General features: G+C 42.5%; 1 protein-coding gene and 1 long non-coding RNA gene across 2 annotated transcripts in view; one reads left to right on the top strand and one right to left on the bottom strand.

Annotated features, from left to right (window-relative positions):
- LOC120439390 (zinc finger protein 771-like) overlaps positions 1–19,208 on the top strand; it is an 844,755-nt gene that overhangs the window by 216,078 nt on the left and 609,469 nt on the right. The window lies entirely within an intron of this gene.
- On the bottom strand, positions 235–5,858 carry LOC120439401. The gene is made up of 3 exons (XR_005612627.1): positions 5,828–5,858; positions 964–1,140; positions 235–289 (listed from the first exon to the last, which is right to left on the bottom strand). It is a non-coding gene; the product is annotated as an uncharacterized LOC120439401 (long non-coding RNA).

Genomic DNA, 19,208 nt, shown 5'->3' on the forward strand with positions numbered 1-19,208 from the left:
CCTCTGTCAGATCCAGAGGGACACACAGGGATGATGCTGGACTCTACATTGTGTCTGACAGTGGAGCTGTTCTCAGAGCAGTTCACTCTGCAGCACTGACAGTCATCTGCACTTCATTCCTCTGTCAGTCACTGCTGGATGAAGCTCTCCTCTCCACCTCCCAGTAACATGGCCCAGTCAGAGCGTCTCTACACACAAGCTGCTGCTGCTTCAACCTCTCTGGATCATCAGGACACAGCTCCTCCTCTCTCAGCACACACACCGTCCTGTTTACCATCATCACCTCCACCTGCAGAGAGAAGAAGGAAGAGCAGAGGAGATAAACGAGTGTTTCCAGAGACTCTTCATCAGCTGTCAGTCAGTGATGCAGCACATCCAGTATAAAGAGCAGCAGGGACTTCAGTGCTGGGACTGTACTAGGACTCATTGTTGCTTCACTTTTTCTAATCTTTGGATTTTTATTGAAGTTGATGAAAATGTTTTCCCTCCTAGTTTGAGTTTGGACTTTCATTCATTAGAAGAACCTTGGTGTGTCCACTCTGAGCTCTGTAGGAACCCCAACAACAAGCCCAACAATCCAGATGGACGGTTCCAGCTGTTAACTGGAGGAATTCCATCCAAACATCTGCTCTCACTAAATTCTTCCTCACCTACAGACTGTGTTCTTCACTGCTTTAAACTTGGAAATGAATGCAGTCATTGGTCTGCGTGCTGCTCTGTTCAGAGAGCTGATTGGCTGTTGACAGTGTTTGATCACAGTGCGTTAGCCGTTACTATGGTGACCATAAAGGTCAGAAACAGGAAGTGTTTGTGTCCAATCCTGAAGCCTGTCACCATTCTCCTCTCACAGCTTCACTGAGAAGCTGCAGCTTTACAGGAAACACTGGATCTTTGTTTCATGCTGACTGTGTTTAGTACAATACTGCTGACAGCATCACCCACTCACTCCATCACTCTACTTACACCAGAGTCTCCAGTCTGTAGTCTGGACTCTGCTTAAGATCAGACAGCTGCTTCACATCTGGATCCTGCAGTTTGTAGTTGCCGCTCAGGTCCAGCTCTCTCAGATGGGAGGGGTTGGACTTCAGTGCTGCTGCCAGATAATCACAGCTGATCTCTGACAAACCACAGTCCATCAATCTGTATAAAGAATGAAAGATGTAAGTTTATTAGACAAAGTGTGAGCTTGAAATCATTCAGTGTTTCATCATCTGTTCAGAGCTGAAGAAGGTTCAGAATGTAGAAGTTTAGAAAATGGAAACTCCAAACAGCTGAAGCCAACAGGAAGCAGCTTCAAACAGGAAACTGTGCAGAGTTTCAGACTATATGTCCTGATGCAGCCAGCTGGATTTTGGAGATTTGAATCTCTGTTCTGTGACTAAGTCCTTGAATCATTTCTTCCAGTTGGTCCAACAAGACAGACTAAGTATTGGACATGTGTTGTGGCTCCATTAGGGGAGCTTCTAAATGTGATGTGATGGCCCTCTGGGTCTGTCAGGTCACAGGACTGAAGAGAGCTCAAACTGGGCACACAGTGGTTCCAGTCTGGACCAAAGACTCTATACTGGGACTGAGGGACTGCTTTGACTGCACCCACTGGGACTTTTTAAAGGCTCATGTTCTCACTTAGATCATCGATTTCTACTGACATTTCTTTCTGGGGAAAATGGGGATTACTTTGAAAACAGGAAGTATTTTCCCAATAAGCAGCCCTGGATTAGTAAATCACTCCAACATGTTCTCAGGCAGAAGAAGCTGTCTTGTTATGAGGGGAGAGAAGAAAAGATTGAGGCACAGAAACTTGTTGAAAGAGAGATAAAGCAGCTAAAATCAGGTGTAAAAGTAAAGCAGAGGTTGAGCTGAATAAAGGACACTCAAGGCTGGCTTGGAAAGGAATGAAGTCCATGGTGGGGATGCAGAACAAGGAGCAAAGATGAATGTGATGCTGAATCAGCAGAAGACTTGGACTCATTAGATTCCAGCTTTGATATCATTGATTTCAATGAAGAGCTTTGTGATTGTAGCAAAGGGCTGGTAGCTCTGAGAGTCCCACTGATGAGGTGTTTGTGTGGAAATCTCTTAGTGGGACCAAAGAGAAAAAAGCCCTGGTCCTGATGCTGTGGGAGGAAATGATTGAAGTGTGCTGTGAGGAACTGACTGGGAGGTTTTCACACATTTTCCAGTCCTCCTTGGAACAACAGGAAGTTCCCAGCATATGGAAACAAAGGTTAAGTGTCCTATGGCACTCAGTGATGATGGTGCTGTGGCCCCACCACCTCCACCTCTTTGTAAAGGAACTAAGTGTAATCTGAAGCTTCAAATGGAACTAAGACTTCCTCCACTAGGTGGCAGTGTCTGATGAGAAAGTGTTAGTGGAGCTGGCCTGGAGTCAGAAACAGGAAGATGCAGGATTTGGGCTGAAATGGGGAAAAGTGGTTCGCACTAGTGCCTTAAAGCAAGAAGGTTGTAGGTTGAAGCTTGTTGGCCTTTCTGTGGAGGTTGGATGTTCTCCCACAGTCCAATGAAATGCTGCTTAGGTTCATTGGTGCCTCTAAATTGGCTGTAGGTGTGGATGTGAGAGAGTGCTTCTCTCTCTCTCTTGGCCCTGTGATGGACTGCTCACCTGTGCAGGTGGACCACGCCTCTTGCCCTATGACAGCTAGGGCACAGGCTGCAGCCCTGTGAGCCTCAGCTGAATAAACAGTTAGCAAAAATGATCCATAGATGGCCTGAAATTCCCCAGTTAGCAGTTTGGTAGATAGCTATGACATGCTAATCCCATCCAGCAGCTGTATTCTACCTGTAAGCTGATCCCTGCTGAGCCAAAGCACTTTTTCAGATACAAATTACAACCTTTAATAGAAACCTATTGGTCAGCATCTTATTAGCCTGCTGTTAGCTTCATTCCACAGAAAACTGAGAGAAACTAACAGAGTTGATAAAGAATAAAGAGAAATGTGCTGATTTAAAGCCTTTGAAGTGCTTCAGATGATCTCTGTCCACTTCTGTCCACTCATTCATTCATGTAAGCTTCTAATGCAGCTTTGATCTTCACAGTCTGCTTCATGAAACTCATTCTAACCCTGAATGTCAGAGTGTTCCTCCTTCTCTTTCCATCATTCATGCTGGCAGTGGAGGAGATTTGGATGTTGGACTGTGTTTTGGATGATGTGTGTATGTTTGTGTTGGACTGCTGTCTGTAAAGCAAACACACATTTTGCTTTGGATTTCAGTGTCACACAGACTTTAAGGTGGAATGAAGAGTTGGAGAGTTTCACAGAGAATTATCCAGTGGAGGATTTTTCTTCTTCTTTGAAGGTTTGAAATGTGAACATTGTTCTGCTGCAGTCAATGGACTAAACCAGAGAAGAAGAAAACAGACTTTACCATGAAGATCCTCAGTGTGGATCAGTATAATATCAGCCTGATGTCTGCAGTTTAGTGTCAGCACAACTTTCACATCATATTCATCTCAGCACAACTAAAACATGCTGACTGACCTCAGAGTTTCAAGTCCACATCCTGGACTCTCCAGGAAACCACACAGATGCTTCACTCCTGAATCCAGCAGCTTGTTGTTGTTAATCAGGTCCAGCTGTCTCAGATGGGAGGGGTTGGACTTCAGTGCTGCTGCCAGATAATCACAGCTGATCTCTGACAAACCACAGCCCCTCAATCTGTATAAAGAATGAAAGATGTAAGTTTATTAGACAAAGTGTGAGCTTGAAATCATTCAGTGTTTCATCATCTGTTCAGAGCTGAAGAAGGTTCAGAATGTAGAAGTTTAGAAAATGGAAACTCCAAACAGCTGAAGCCAACAGGAAGCAGCTTCAAACAAACACAACAAGAGAAAAAACTCTGAATGTTTCACATTAAAGTCGTACATTTCTCATAAAAACAGGACAAAGACTTGAAAAAGTCGTGTTTTTCCTTCCAGGAACCACATGGCTTCACTTTTAAAGGTGAAGTGTGAAAGAAATGGACATATTTGAAGTCCAACACCTTTTTCCAGTCACATTATTAAAGCAGACAAACTACAAGCTCATTTTCATTCCAACAAGTCATCTTCTGACCTGGACTAACAACACTGGTCTCTATGTGCAGCTGGCTGTGAGACCAGTGCTCAGGAGCGTCTACAAAGTGCAACACTGAAAGAACATCACACACTCATTTGCTTCCAGCACTTTCACACAAACATCTACTGTCATTATTGTCACCAAACTCTGTGGATCCTTTATTGCAAATTCAAATGGGATCAAATGGTCAGACAAAAGAGGGTTATGAGGAAATAGGATGAAATGTTGTGTATTAGCAGCAAGTTATTCAATCATTTTCCTCCGAAACCAAACAAAATGATTGACAAACATGTTTTTACAAACTCAGTGTTGGACTTGGATCAGCAGGATAAGCTGATGTTTAAAGGCATTTGAGTCTCGCTGTATGAGAGTCCAGTTATTCCTCAATATTTATGGATGATGTTCTTTCAGTGTTGCACTTTGTAGACGCTCCCTGAGCCTCACAGCCAGCTGCACATGGACCAGCTGACATTACCCAGCATTAGAGGCGGCTGTAAAAATGGATTTTCCTATTTAAATGGTTTTAATTTGAATAAAGCGATGTTGATTCATTCAATCCTGAATGGATTTTTAATATAAATGTATTTTGCCAGAATCTCAGGTTCAAGCTCCCAAAAGTATTTCAACAACAAGCAAACAGATAAAACAGTAAATGAGAGCAGCTAAACACACAAAGATGGAAACACAGATCGTGGATCGTTCACTCGACGGCACGCATACGGACACGCCGTCGGGGCTGAAAGTGGACAGCTCACAGATCCTGAAGCTGCAGGTTTCATCTGTCTCCAACCAAAACTGAGTGAACCAGCAGCAAAGAAGATCCAAACTACGCTTTACGTTTGATGAACATCGTCATGAATTCTCTCTGACTTTGACGTTTACTTCCTGCACAGCTCTCTCTCTCTCAGTGTACTTCAAGAACAGTTTACCTTCAAAATCTGTTTTCTGCATTATTCACTGCTTATTACGCACCAGTCTGCTGTTGTGTTCACTGCTGTCGGCCTCCGAAAACAAAACCTCATTTCTGCTGTTCAATACTGAAGAAATTGAAACCTTTTAAAATGATGACAGATTACAAACTCTCAGCTGTGTCTGTAATCAAACCTCTGTAACTTTGCTTCACTTCAGCAGCATCAGCTCATGTTCACATGTTGATTCATGGTTTGCTTCAGTTTTTGATCGACTGCAGAATATTTTGAAGGTTATCTGCTATAAAAAGCCAGAAGAGGAAAATCTGCTTCATGTGTTTCTGTTTGATCCTCAGTGACTTTGACACAAAGGCCTCTGCTGTGATGATCACACCTCTGATCAAGTCTCTCAGTGTCAGCTTTGTTTTTATACATATGGATATGTGCTGATAAATGATCAGAATTAGAATATTTCCCACTGTCTGCTGTGTGCCGTGACCTTTGACCTGCTAAAGAGAGTCAGCTGTGGATTATTCATTGTTGTGTCTGATACTTAGAACTGTGAGGAAGAACACTACACAGTTAATCAGGTCCCCTCTCTCTGAATCAGGAAAGGTGGGCAGGCCGCGTGTGGGCCGTGGGCCAAACGTTGAGTCTCACTGTTTGAAATGTGAACATTGTTCTGCTGCAGTCAATGGACTAAACCAGAGAAGAAGAAAACAGACTTTACCATGAAGATCCTCAGTGTGGATCAGTATAATATCAGCCTGATGTCTGCAGTTTAGTGTCAGCACAACTTTCACATCATATTCATCTCAGCACAACTAAAACATGCTGACTGACCTCAGAGTTTCAAGTCCACATCCTGGACTCTCCAGGAAACCACACAGATGCTTCACTCCTGAATCCTGCAGGTTGTTGTTGCCGCTCAGGTCCAGCTCTCTCAGATGGGAGGGGTTGGACTTCAGTGCTGCTGCCAGATAATCACAGCTGATCTCTGACAAACCACAGTCCCTCAATCTGTATAAAGAATGAAAGACGTAAGTTTATTAGACAAAGTGTGAGCTTGAAATCATTCAGTGTTTCATCATCTGTTCAGAGCTGAAGAAGGTTCAGAATGTAGAAGTTTAGAAAATGGAAACTCCAAACAGCTGAAGCCAACAGGAAGCAGCTTCAAACAAACACAACAAGAGAAAAACTCTGAATGTTTCACATTAAAGTCGTACATTTCTCATAAAAACAGGACAAAGACTTGAAAAAGTCGTGTTTTTTCCTTCCAGGAACCACATGGCTTCACTTTTAAAGGTGAAGTGTGAAAGAAATGGACATATTTGAAGTCCAACACCTTTTTCCAGTCACATTATTAAAGCAGACAAACTACAAGCTCATTTTCATTCCAACAAGTCATCTTCTGACCTGGACTAACAACACTGGTCTCTATGTGCAGCTGGCTGTGAGACCAGTGCTCAGGGAGCGTCTACAAAGTGCAACACTGAAAGAACATCACACACTCATTTGCTTCCAGCACTTTCACACAAACATCTACTGTCATTATTGTCACCAAACTCTGTGGATCCTTTATTGCAAATTCAAATGGGATCAAATGGTCAGACAAAAGAGGGTTATGAGGAAATAGGATGAAATGTTGTGTATTAGCAGCAAGTTATTCAATCATTTTCCTCCGAAACCAAACAAAATGATTGACAAACATGTTTTTACAAACTCAGTGTTGGACTTGGATCAGCAGGATAAGCTGATGTTTAAAGGCATTTGAGTCTCGCTGTATGAGAGTCCAGTTATTCCTCAATATTTATGGATGATGTTCTTTCAGTGTTGCACTTTGTAGACGCTCCTGAGCCTCACAGCCAGCTGCACATGGACCAGCTGACATTACCCAGCATTAGAGGCGGCTGTAAAAAATTGGATTTTCCTATTTAAATGGTTTTAATTTGAATAAAGCGATGTTGATTCATTCAATCCTGAATGGATTTTTAATATAAATGTATTTTGCCAGAATCTCAGGTTCAAGCTCCCAAAAGTAGTTCAACAACAACCAAACAGATAAAACAGTAAATGAGAGCAGCTAAACACACAAAGATGGAAACACAGAGCGTGGATCGTTCACTCGACGGCACGTACACGGACACGCCGTCGGGGCTGAAAGTGGACAGCTCACAGATCCTGAAGCTGCAGGTTTCATCTGTCTCCAACCAAAACTGAGTGAACCAGCAGCAAAAGAAGATCCAAACTACGCTTTACGTTTGACGAACATCGTCATGAATTCTCTCTGACTTTGACGTTAACTTCCTGCACAGCTCTCTCTCTCTCAGTGTACTTCAAGAACAGTTTACCTTCAAAAATCTGTTTTCTGCATTATTCACTGCTTATTACGCACCAGTCTGCTGTTGTGTTCACTGCTGTCGGCCTCCGAAAACAAAGCCTCATTTCTGCTGTTCAATACTGAAGAAATTGAAACCTTTTAAAATGATGACAGATTACAAACTCTCAGCTGTGTCTGTAATCAAACCTCTGTAACTTTGCTTCACTTCAGCAGCATCAGCTCATGTTCACATGTTGATTCATGATTTGCTTCAGTTTTTGATCGACTGCAGAATATTTTGAAGGTTATCTGCTATAAAAAGCCAGAAGAGGAAAATCTGCTTCATGTGTTTCTGTTTGATCCTCAGTGACTTTGACACAAAGGCCTCTGCTGTGATGATCACACCTCTGATCAAGTCTCACAGTGTCAGCTTTGTTTTTATACATATGGATATGTGCTGATAAATGATCAGAATTAGAATATTTCCCACTGTCTGCTGTGTGCCGTGACCTTTGACCTGCTAAAGAGAGTCAGCTGTGGATTATTCATTGTTGTGTCTGATACTTAGAACTGTGAGGAAGAACACTACACAGTTAATCAGGGTCCCCTCTCTCTGAATCAGGAAAGGTGGGCAGGCCGCGTGTGGGCCGCGGGCCATACGTTGAGTCTCACTGTTTGAAATGTGAACATTGTTCTGCTGCAGTCAATGGACTAAACCAGAGAAGAAGAAAACAGACTTTACCATGAAGATCCTCAGTGTGGATCAGTATAATATCAGCCTGATGTCTGCAGTTTAGTGTCAGCACAACTTTCACATCATATTCATCGTGCAACACTGAAAGAACATCACACTGAGGCTGTGTCCCAATTCAGGGTATGTACGCTTGAAGTACGCACACTACGCGTACTACGTACGGTGCGTACTACAAGTACGGGAAGTGCGGAAGTGAGAGGCTTGTGAAATGGGACGGTCTAGCCTTCGTCGCGCTGTTCAGGTTGCCTAGCAACCATGATACCAACCACGAGAAATGTTTCATACAGCTTTGTTTGACAGAAATGAAGGAGAAAAAATGTTTTGTTGGTCATTCATTTTTGTCATGACATCACTTTGATTAGTTGAGACCACAGGACTGTAAAACATGATAGTTGGGCTTCATTTCTGTACTGAACAGTCATTTCAAGATTAGTTAGTAAATAATAATTAGCTAATGTTGTTCATGAGACTAAAGTCATCTCACTGTGGTAATGTAAATATAATATGGACAATATTATATGTATTGTCAGATTATTATGATATATTACAGCAGTGAACTTGAACTCTGTCAAATACTGAGCTTCAGTAAAGATTCAAGTTGCATTTATTCAAATTTCCTATCACATTAAATCTTCACTCAAAGACAAGGATCTTTGACAGTGTATATACAGATGTATTATATATAAGAGACAAACATTGTTCTTTCAATATGTTGGCATTACTAAATTTGGCTCAATGCTTATATATATGTGTAAAAAGAAAATGCACGAGCTGTGAAAACTGTTTCTGATAGAATGAAGATCAGACTGATATATGAAATATTCCTTTATTGGGTGAGAAAATCAGACCATGTCATAACTGCTTTAAGTCATACAGAATAGATATCAGAGCCTTAAACAGGCTGACTTCTGCTAAATGGGTCAAACTGGGCAGAAAGTATACAAACACATAACATCCTTATAGAATATGATGTAACACTATAGATCAACTTACCTCAGAATATATAAAGCATATAAACAATTACAGCAATATGATGCAACAAACACAGCAGTGCTACTAATCCAAAATACTCAAAGCTTCATAGAACTGAAACAAACATTTATTTTTAGCTCCATTCTGCTGCTGATACATACTTTAGGTTTCTGAATATTAAACTTGTTGCTGCCTTTCATAGTGTGTAACTTGAAGGCCCTGAGTACTTTCTCCCACACTGAAAACACTGGGATGATAACATTATTTGAACATTACCTAATAAGACTGATTCAGGACAGACAATTAGTGATGTTAAACTTTCCTAGCAGTCCTTCACAAACAGGGAACAGTCTGTCTATTCTCTCCATCTGTCAGCTGCTGCTGGCTCTTCCTCCTCCTCTTCCTCACACACTGCTGAGTTTGTCCTGGTGGATCATCAGGGTGCAAAGCCTCACAGATGATGTGCAGCAGTGGGTCCCTCAGTCTGTCCTCACTCTGGACACTTGCAGTTGTCACACATGGAAATCAAATGTGTGATAAGCTGCAGGATTCAAACACAAGTGTAACTTATAAATACATGTTCATACTTTTATTCCACAATCAGAGAGAAAGAAACAGAGAGAGTGCAGGACAGACAGACAGGTGACAGTCTCAGGTGTATACACTGCTACAAAACAGCACAAGAGAAGGAGGATTTAGTGTTTGTGTTATTACGAGTGCTAAACAAGAAGAGTTCCAGATGGTACAGTGGACACATGTGTGACTCCTGTGATTAAAGCATCTTTCTTTCAGCTTAACGAGTGAACCGTCAGCTCGTTCAAACACACGTTAAAGTCCGTTTGGCTCGACACCACCGAACAGAGGCAGCAATATAACATAGCTAACATTAACAGTGCAGTGAATCCTGCTTGTGCCGTCATATTCAGGACTGCAAACCGAGCAGCATTCACTGACTTTCAGCTTGTTGTGTTTGTGGATTTATGACTGACTTTAATTATCCATAAAATCATCACATTCTCTGTAAGATTAAAGTCAACTATATATATTTAGAAGTAGAGGCTTTAAAACCAAGTTACCGCTGAAAGTACAAACATCGCTAATGTCACATAACTTTGCCGACATGTGGCCAACAGTAATGTTTTAATGTTCTTAAACATTCGCACATAAATAAGTGACATAATATTCAGTACTTACTTTTGACAGTTCACTCTTCGGCCGCTCCCTTCTGCCGTATTTTGCGGCAAAATTATCCACACCCACCGCCGCGCTATGGATTGTGGGATATATGGGGCCACGAAGCGTGCACCGGACCACGCTTGATATTTGGGGAAATCGACGGCGCATTTGGAGTATGCATTTGAAGTGCACTTCGAATTGGGACAGCCGTCGTCGCGTGGCGGTGACGTAATCGCACTTGAAATGCGTACTTCAAGCGTGCAGACCCTGAATTGGGACACAGCCACTCATTTGCTTCCATCATCCAACCTGAAGAGGAAACAGAGACGCCTCCCCTTCAAAGTAAAAGCTGCTCCTTTTGGACACAGTATCAAAGAAAGTCTACAGTATAACATGGAAAAGACAGAAAAAAGTTTTGGTTGTTTTTAAACTGTGCAGAAATGAAACTACACTAAGCTCAATTATGTGACAGACATTTCATCCCGTGTCAGTTTGGCCTCATCCTGGGCGGATTATCCAGCACACACTCTGACCACAGGCCCAGGGGCCACACACAGCTGGGCTTCATCCAAGAGACAGGAAACAAAGCAACACAATAATAAAAAGCACCATGTGATCTTCTTACATCTTCAAGACAAACATAGTAAAAACAGGAGCATATTTGTTTCCTGATAAAATGATGTGACAGGTAGAACAGAGTAAAGTGGTGGTGTTACAGCCTTTCTCCCCTCTGCTGCCGAGGCTGTTAGTCTCTCCCAAACTCAGCTACAGGACTTCCAAATGAATGAAAGCAGCAGAAGTGGCTTTACAAATGAAAGAGGAAGAGGAGAAGAAGAGGAGAGGGAGGCCACCCTGACCATCACTCCAGCTGAAAACATCACACTTCCATTAAAGTTGGTGAGAAAATGTTGAGCAGGATGAGCTGCTGGCTAATCTGGAGGCTGTAGCAGCAGCTCACAGTCACCGTGGATTTCCACTCATGAAAAAGCTCTGGCTGCTTCATTTCTCATCTCATATCAGAGACTTTAGTGAAGCTGTACTGTGATGCTTCCATATTCCAGTGAGGCCTCCAGAATGATTTCAGCTGTTCTGTACACACACTGTGTGCCCTGTATGGCTCAAAGTCTCTGCAGCCTGTTTTTATCTGCTATCATCAGATCTTCATCATCCTCATTCACATCCCTCACACACTCTACAGCCTCATCAGCACTGACTTCATCTTCACTGACTGATGGAGCACAACATGAACCTGTGGAGGCTGAAACACTGTCCTGTCAAACATCTCCCCGTCACCACTTCTGTCAGCCTTTAAATGAACCCTGCTCAAGTCTGTCACTTCTGTTTGGAGCCAAAAGAGGTCAAAGATGATGCCACTACATTCTTGTCTAGAAGATATTAAAGTGTATTTGGTGACACACAAAAAGGGTCAAGTTTAAGTACAGTTTGGGTCCACACATGTCCAAACCCTGGTGTGTGGGCCTACTTAGTACTGAGAAAAGCCCACTAAAAGAACGCCCACCAGACCAAAGCAATGGTTTTGACTTGATCAGCATTAACCCCGCCCCTGACTTTGATGGGTGAAGTTGACAAATAAAATGTATTTATGAACAGCGATGCAGGGCCAGGAGTAGCAACGTGAATTAAATAAATACATCATTCAATAATTCATTATCAATATTTTTAATTCATTATGTACATTTTAATTAATTACTGAAATAAATAATTCATTAGTGATGTATTTATTTAATACAACCATAAAATTATTGCTAGTTTACTCAAAATAAATTGAAGACATCAATAATAAAGGTTAAATTATGATAATGAATACATGCAACTATAACTGATGACATAAGAATTTGGATTTTTAAGCTAAAGCGAAGGTGCTGACTCACTTGGCATGTTTCTCTCAAATCCTCCCTAATAACAATAACATAATTACACTTTAGCCACAAGAGGGCAGCAGCATTAATACAAGTCCCGTGTATATAAAGGTACAGTGATTATATTACAGGGATTTTGACAAAAACAAAACAGAAGTTGATGGCAGTGTGTTTTTCCATAACATACCAACCAAAATAAATAATAAAAACTTTATAACTTACAGAGCTTTTTTACAGACTTTGACCACTGGCAGCAGCCTCCGAAGAGCCTCCTCTGAAGCAGAGTATTTCTTCAGGTTAAACTCATCCAGATCTTTTTCTGATGACAGTAAGATGAAGACCAGAGCTGACCACTGAGCAGGAGACAGTTTATCTGTGGAGAGACGTCCTGATCTCAGGGACTGTTGGATCTCCTCCAGTAGAGAACGATCATTCAGTTCATTCAGACAGTGGAACAGATTGATGCTTTTCTCTGCAGACAGATTCTCACTGAGCTTCTCCTTGATGTACTGAACTGCTTCTTGATTGGTCTGTGCGCTACTTCCTGTCTGTGTCATCAGGCCTTGCAAACGAGTTTGATTAGTCTTCAGACCCAAGAGAAAACGAAGGAACAAGTCCAGGTGTCCATTGGGGCTCTGTAAGGCCTTGTCCACAGCACACTGGTGGAGAGATTGGAGTTTTGGTTTATCAGATAATTTAGGCCACATGGACGTTGTTTGTTGTTCTTCCAGCAGATTGAGTCCAGAGTTGATGAAGGTCAGGTGGACATGAAGAGCAGCCAGAAACTCCTGAACACTGAGATGAACAAAGCAGAACACCTTGTTCTGGTACAGTTGTTTCTCCTCTTTAAAGATCTGTGTGAACACTCCTGAGTACACTGAGGCTGCTCTGATATCGATGCCACACTCTGTCAGGTCTGGTTCATAGAAGATCAGGTTTCCTTTCTGCAGCTGATCAAAAGCCAGTTTTCCCAGTGACTCAATCATCTTCCTGCTCTCTGGACTCCAGTGTGGATCTGTCTCAGCTCCTCCATCATATTTGATCCTCTTGACTTTGGCCTGAACCACCAGGAAGTGGATGTACATCTCAGTCAGGGTGTTGGGCAGCTGTCCTCCCTCTCTGGTTTGCAGCACATCCTCCAGAACTGTAGCAGTGATCCAGCAGAAGACTGGGATGTGGCACATGATGTGGAGGCTTCGAGCTTTCTTGATGTGGGAGATGATCCTGCTGGCCTGCTCCTCATCTCTGAATCTCTTCCTGAAGTACTCCTCCTTCTGTGGGTCAGTGAACCCTCTGACCTCTGTCACCATGTCGACACACTGAGGAGGGATCTGATTGGCTGCTGCAGGTCGTGTTGTTATCCAAAGGCGAGCAGAAGGGAGCAGGTTCCCTCTGATGAGGTTTGTCAGCAGCTCATCCAATGAGGTGGACTTTTCTTGTTTCAGTCAGGATTTTAGTTTTGTTGAAGTCCAAATTAAGTCGACACTCATCCAGACCATCAAGTATGAACACAACCTGGAAGTCTTCAAGCCTGCAGATTCCTGATTGGTTAGTTTGATTAAAGAAGTGATGAACAAGTTCCACCAAGCTGAACTTTTCCTCTTTCAGCACATTCAGCTCTCTGAAAGTGAATGGAAATATGAACTGGATGTCCTGGTTGGCTTTGTCTTCAGCCCAGTCCAGGCTGTATTTCTGTGTTAAGACTGTTTTCCCAATGCCAGCCACTCCCTTTGTCAGCACTGTTCTGATTGGTTCGTCTCTTCCAGGTGAGACTTTAAAGATGTCTTCTTGTCTGATGGTTGTTTCTGCTCTGTCTGGTTTCCTGGATGCTGTTTCAATCTGTCTGACCTCATGTTCATCATTGACCTCTGCAGTCCCTCCCTCTGTGATGTGGAGCTCTGTGTAGATCTGATTCAGGAGGGTTGGGCTTCCTGCTTTAGCGATGCCCTCAAACACACACTGGAACTTCTTCTTCAGTTGGGCTTTAAGTTCACGTTTACAGAGTGAAGCAAATATTTCTGAAGGTAAGAAATTCAGAAACAAATATTACACAATAAATATCACAGCCTTTCAGTACCCTGAAAGGATGAATGTCTATTGGTCCATTTCTTGAGCTATTAGGAAAGATCAATATTCAGTCTTTAGAGAAATTTTCTTACTGCTCTGCAGATGGTCAGCCATCTCATGCTGCTTAAGTCTCCTCAAGAAGTGGAGTGTGATCTTCAGAAATGCTTCTCTGCAGCTCTTTCTTTCATCTTCATCCTCACCTTCAAACATCTCCTCATCCTCCATCTGGCTCTTTAAAGTTTCTGGGTGATCTGGACTCAGAAGCTTCTGGATCTTCTTCAGCTCGTTCTTCACAAACATGGTGATGTTGTCCTCCAGCCGCTGGAAAAGAAGACTATATGAATTACCCAGTGGTAAATGGACTGGTTCTTATATAGCTCTCTGTGATACTCTGTGCACACAAAGCATTTTATACAACATGCCTCATTCAACCAAGCACATTGTTCTGTGCTTAAATACTTTCTTTCACACTCTGATGGATGCATCAGAGGGCAGCTTGGGTTTAGTACGTTACCCAGTACATTTGCCAGCCAGGGTTTGATTCACAAAGCTTCTGACTAGTAGCTGACCTGCTCACCTCCTGAGCTACAGTCACCCCAATCTGACTGAAATCATGGAGCCCAAACTCTGATTTATGTTGGACACACTGACAATCCTCTGGTCCACAAAGTGCAGCACAGAGGTGACTGAAAAGAACAAATGTAAACGTAGTACTACAAACCATAACCACAGAGTCCAGGTGTGTTTGATGTTGCTGTGCAGACTGACCAGTGGAAACCTCTGCTCCCTCCTGCTCCACTCTGTGGAGGAGTAATGAATAATTAGCTCATGTTATGTCTGTCCACACACAGACACAAGCTAAAGGTCCATGAAGTGATGTTTGGATGGGTTCAGTCAATCAGATGACTGTCATGGTGAAGCTTTGCTAGTCCTGGTGATCCCACTGAGAATTAACAACTCAGTTTCCAGATGTCTGTAGTTTTCTGCTCAGTTTCTTTAGTCCCAACAGCTCTTACCATCTCCTGCATAAAGCTTTCCCTCCATGCTCAGATGCCCTGGAACAAGGTGCTCTCTTTATATCAGTGACTGGTTTAAAGGGACAACTTGCAGTGCTCGCCAAACTTTGTGTCAGCAAAAGTAGTTCTAATGTTTATTACACTTTTTACATTTTTACACACACAAATCAATGAACGCAAAAACATAAACTTTTCACATATTTTGTTTCACAATGTTACAAAACTCAGTTCACAACTACACAGTCTGATTCACAAAATATTTATGACCACAGTTTGAGCGATGTATGTCCCGAGTCTGTGGACTCAGTGGTTTTGTTTTGATTGTTATTGTCTTTTGTTACAATTTCATCCTGATTAAGATTTTCTAGTTCTGAGGTTTTGGTTTCTGTGTTCCCTCTGTACTGTGTTAGTATTGTGTCTCTGTGTTCACTTCCTGTTTTATTTTGACAGTGCCATGTCCTACGTTAGTGTGTCTACTTTTGCTTCCCCTTGTCTGGTTATGTCCAATTAATCCTGCTGTGTCTCCTCCTTTTTCTCATTCCCTGATTGTTTTTTTGTGTATATGAGCCCTTTGTTTTCTCCTGCTTGTTGCCGGGTCGTCTGTGTTATCTCCCGTGTCTCCGCTTTAAGGTTTCAAGTTAGTTTTTAGTTTTTTCAGTAGAGGTTATCTTAGCTTCTGCACAGGCCATCTCCGCTGCACTTCACCGTTTCAATAAAGCTCACTCACTTCACAGCAGTGTCGGCATCTTGGGTCCTTTATTAAATTCAACATGGCTCGTCCCGCTAGCCGTGACATAAGATGCGAAAACAATATCCAAAAAACATGAGGGACAAACAGGGAATAGTTTTAAGGTGCAGGGCCAACAAACTGAGTCTAGCCATAAACTCAGAGTTGATTGAATAAGCATTTTGAATTGGCTGATCTGAGTTACTTCAATCAAGTCTATGTTCACTTTGAGTTAAGATTATACATGATTAATGTAAAAGAAAAAGCCATCATCAGCAACTGATTCTGATTCAGCAGGTTTTCAAATCTAAACGGTACCCATCCCTAGCTGGCTGTAGTTAAACCTTTACTTAAAAAGCATCCCTAGACCAGCTGTCTTAGCTAATTATAGGCCAATCTCCAACCTGACAATCCTTGGAAGAGTAGTTGGGGGGAGACAATCAGAGGGGCAGTGTGATGATCTTAGGTTACAAACTACCGCAGTCAAGTCATTAAGGGAGACAGGATCAAACTGCTCTAAGACAGCTGAGCACACAGGAGAAAGACTCGGATCTGAGGCAGCAGTCGGCGAGACAAGAGCCCTAATAGATAGAAACTTGTTGTTAAAAATGCTAAAAAATCATCACAAATACTTGGTGAAGAAATGACTCAGACATTATCACGTGAACGAAGAAAACGACTGAGGACATTAAAAAGTACCTGAGGCCTGTGACTGTTTACTGACACTAAGTTTAAGACGCAACATCTCTAAAGTTAGAAATATCCTGTCTCAGAGTGACGCTGAAAGACTAGTTCATGTATTTATTACTTCCAGGCTGGACGACTGTAATTCATTATTATCAGGATGTCCTAAAAACTCGCTGAAAAGCCTTCAGTTAATCCAAAATGCTGCAGCAAGAGTCCTGACAGGGACTAGAAAGAGAGAGCATATTTCTCCTGTTTTGACTTCCTGTTAAATCCAGAATTGAAAATCCTGCTCCTCACATACAAGGTCTTAAATAATCAGGCCCCATCTTATCTTAATGACCTTGTAGTACCATATCACCCTATTAGAGCACTTCGCTCTCGCTCTGCAGGCCTACTTGTTGTTCCTAGAGTATTTAAAAGTAGAATGGGAGGCAGAGTGTTAGATTTGTATTGTGATTGTCATTTATGCTTAGAAATATTTACTCATATATGCTTAGAGGTGTATAATCGATTGTGTAGTGATAGGAGGTTTGATCCTTAATAGTCTGCAACGGCATTGTGTGCATTCCAGAGTGTTCTGGTTTTCACACCCGCACTCTGGGAGCATGGGAGAGGTTGTACCTTGTCTTATTGCTTTATGGTAGGTTAAACGTATCTATATCTGTTTTAGTCTAAGTGCCTTTTGTTTAGATGGACGGCTCTGGGGAGTCTTCCTGGGGTCACAGTTTGACCCACACACACACACACACGGTATTCTTCGTTCACATGTATACCTATATAAGAGGTCATATGTTAATGACCCTATGCATATTCATGTAACCACAATAAAAGGAGTGCTATGGGGAACCTGGCTGAGAGTCTGACGGAGGTCAAGTGGGTGGAACGACACTTGGCTCCAGGCAGGTCTCCCTCATGCATGAGTACTACAAGGAACTTTGCCTACTTGTGTCTTGTTTTTGCTGTGTAGCAAATTGTCCTGAACGTTCCAGCGAATAGGTTTATGCTACAAACCTATCATTAATTGGTCCTTCGAGAGCCGGATCCTTGGAATTGACATTCACCGAGGGGAAAAAGAGACACACCGAAAGACGTCAGCCAGGACTTATAGAGGTCCTGCAGCAAAGACCCGAGACGTGAGAATTCGTTATCGGGCCGGTGGATTAGCCGTCTGTTTTTCTCCTCGATGGATGACGATTGACAGGATCTGACGGGACTGATGCTGCACGCAATAAGCAACACCAAGTAAGTTCAAAGAGAACGACTAAGAGATTACTGTAGCTGCGCGGGTACACGCGAGCACGGTCGCGCGGCTTGCACGCGGACCTTAGCCGTGCGGGGTCGCGCAGGCTGGGGAAAATTATAGGCCTATTGTGTTGTTGTTGTGTGAATGACTGCGGAGCAGGCGCGGTCTGTGACACGGTTGTTGTTATCATGGGTTCCCGAGCAAGTAAGACTGCCTCACAGGGAGACGACACATTCATGCAAGGATTTACTCCCGGCAGTGCGAGGTATTTATATGTTCATAACTGTAATCACCGTAAACCAGTCGTTGGAGAATGTCAAATGTTAGAAGTTGTCAGAAAACACAGCAACCTTGAAGAGCGTGTAGAGAAGGCCAGCTCACATCAGCAGCAGTTAAGCTATGCTCTGGTGAATGGCTTTCATTCACCCATTGCTGACTTCATCGGAAAACAAAATGTTAATCATAACGCTGACGGGTCCGCTGAATGTATGAACTGGACCCGCCATGTACAAGAAGCAATTAAGGAAACACAGAAGAAGTCGCAAAGCTGCGGCCGCTGCCTTCTTAGTAGACGAGACCTTTTTTCAGGGGCAAAACAGAGAGCAGAATAGAGGCAAGAATGGAGGAAGTAGAGATACCTAGGGGCGGACAAAAGCGAAGGAATGAAAAGTGTTACAGGTGTGGGGACATAGGTCACTATGCTAGGGAGTGTCCTAAGCGCAAGCCTGAGTAACCCCACATGTAATAAATGATTAGTACCCATCAAAACTGCCAATACACACACGTTTAGATTATTTTTTTTAGCTTGCCCTGATCAACAACAGCCGTGCTCCAGACCACAGATTTGATTGAGGTGGATAAGTGTTAAAAGTAATCTGCATTAAGCTTAAGGTTGCTCAAATTCAGTACAATGACATATGAGATGAAGTAAAATAGGTAAATATTTTACCTAATTACGTGCATAGAGGCACTTGACCTGTTTGAAAACTGTCATCCTAATATGAGCCATTGTTGAGATATAGAGCACACCTGTGAAAACAACTAATATGCTGAACCCTGTATGAAACAGCTGAAAACTACATGATGTAGAAGCTGAGTTAAATATGAAAATGTAAGTCTTTGCCACTGTGGGCAAAGCACACAACCACTGTGTGAGGTTGTGTTGCTGTCTCTTCTGAGCTGATGAGCAAGCTACACATTATCAGATCAGGAGCTGCTGAGAACTCATCATAGAGAGAGAAACAGAACTATGATAACTCGAGTATGTAGCGTATCCGTGAGTTCAGCTTCTTCTTTCAGATGCGCAGCAGTTTTCCTGGATCTTGATTCATGTGTGTAGAGTGTTCATAGCATCAGCATCATGTTTTTGTTTATTTGCTTTG

This window comes from Oreochromis aureus, linkage group 3 (genome assembly GCF_013358895.1).
Source record: "Oreochromis aureus strain Israel breed Guangdong linkage group 3, ZZ_aureus, whole genome shotgun sequence".
Classification (NCBI taxonomy): domain Eukaryota; kingdom Metazoa; phylum Chordata; class Actinopteri; order Cichliformes; family Cichlidae; genus Oreochromis; species Oreochromis aureus.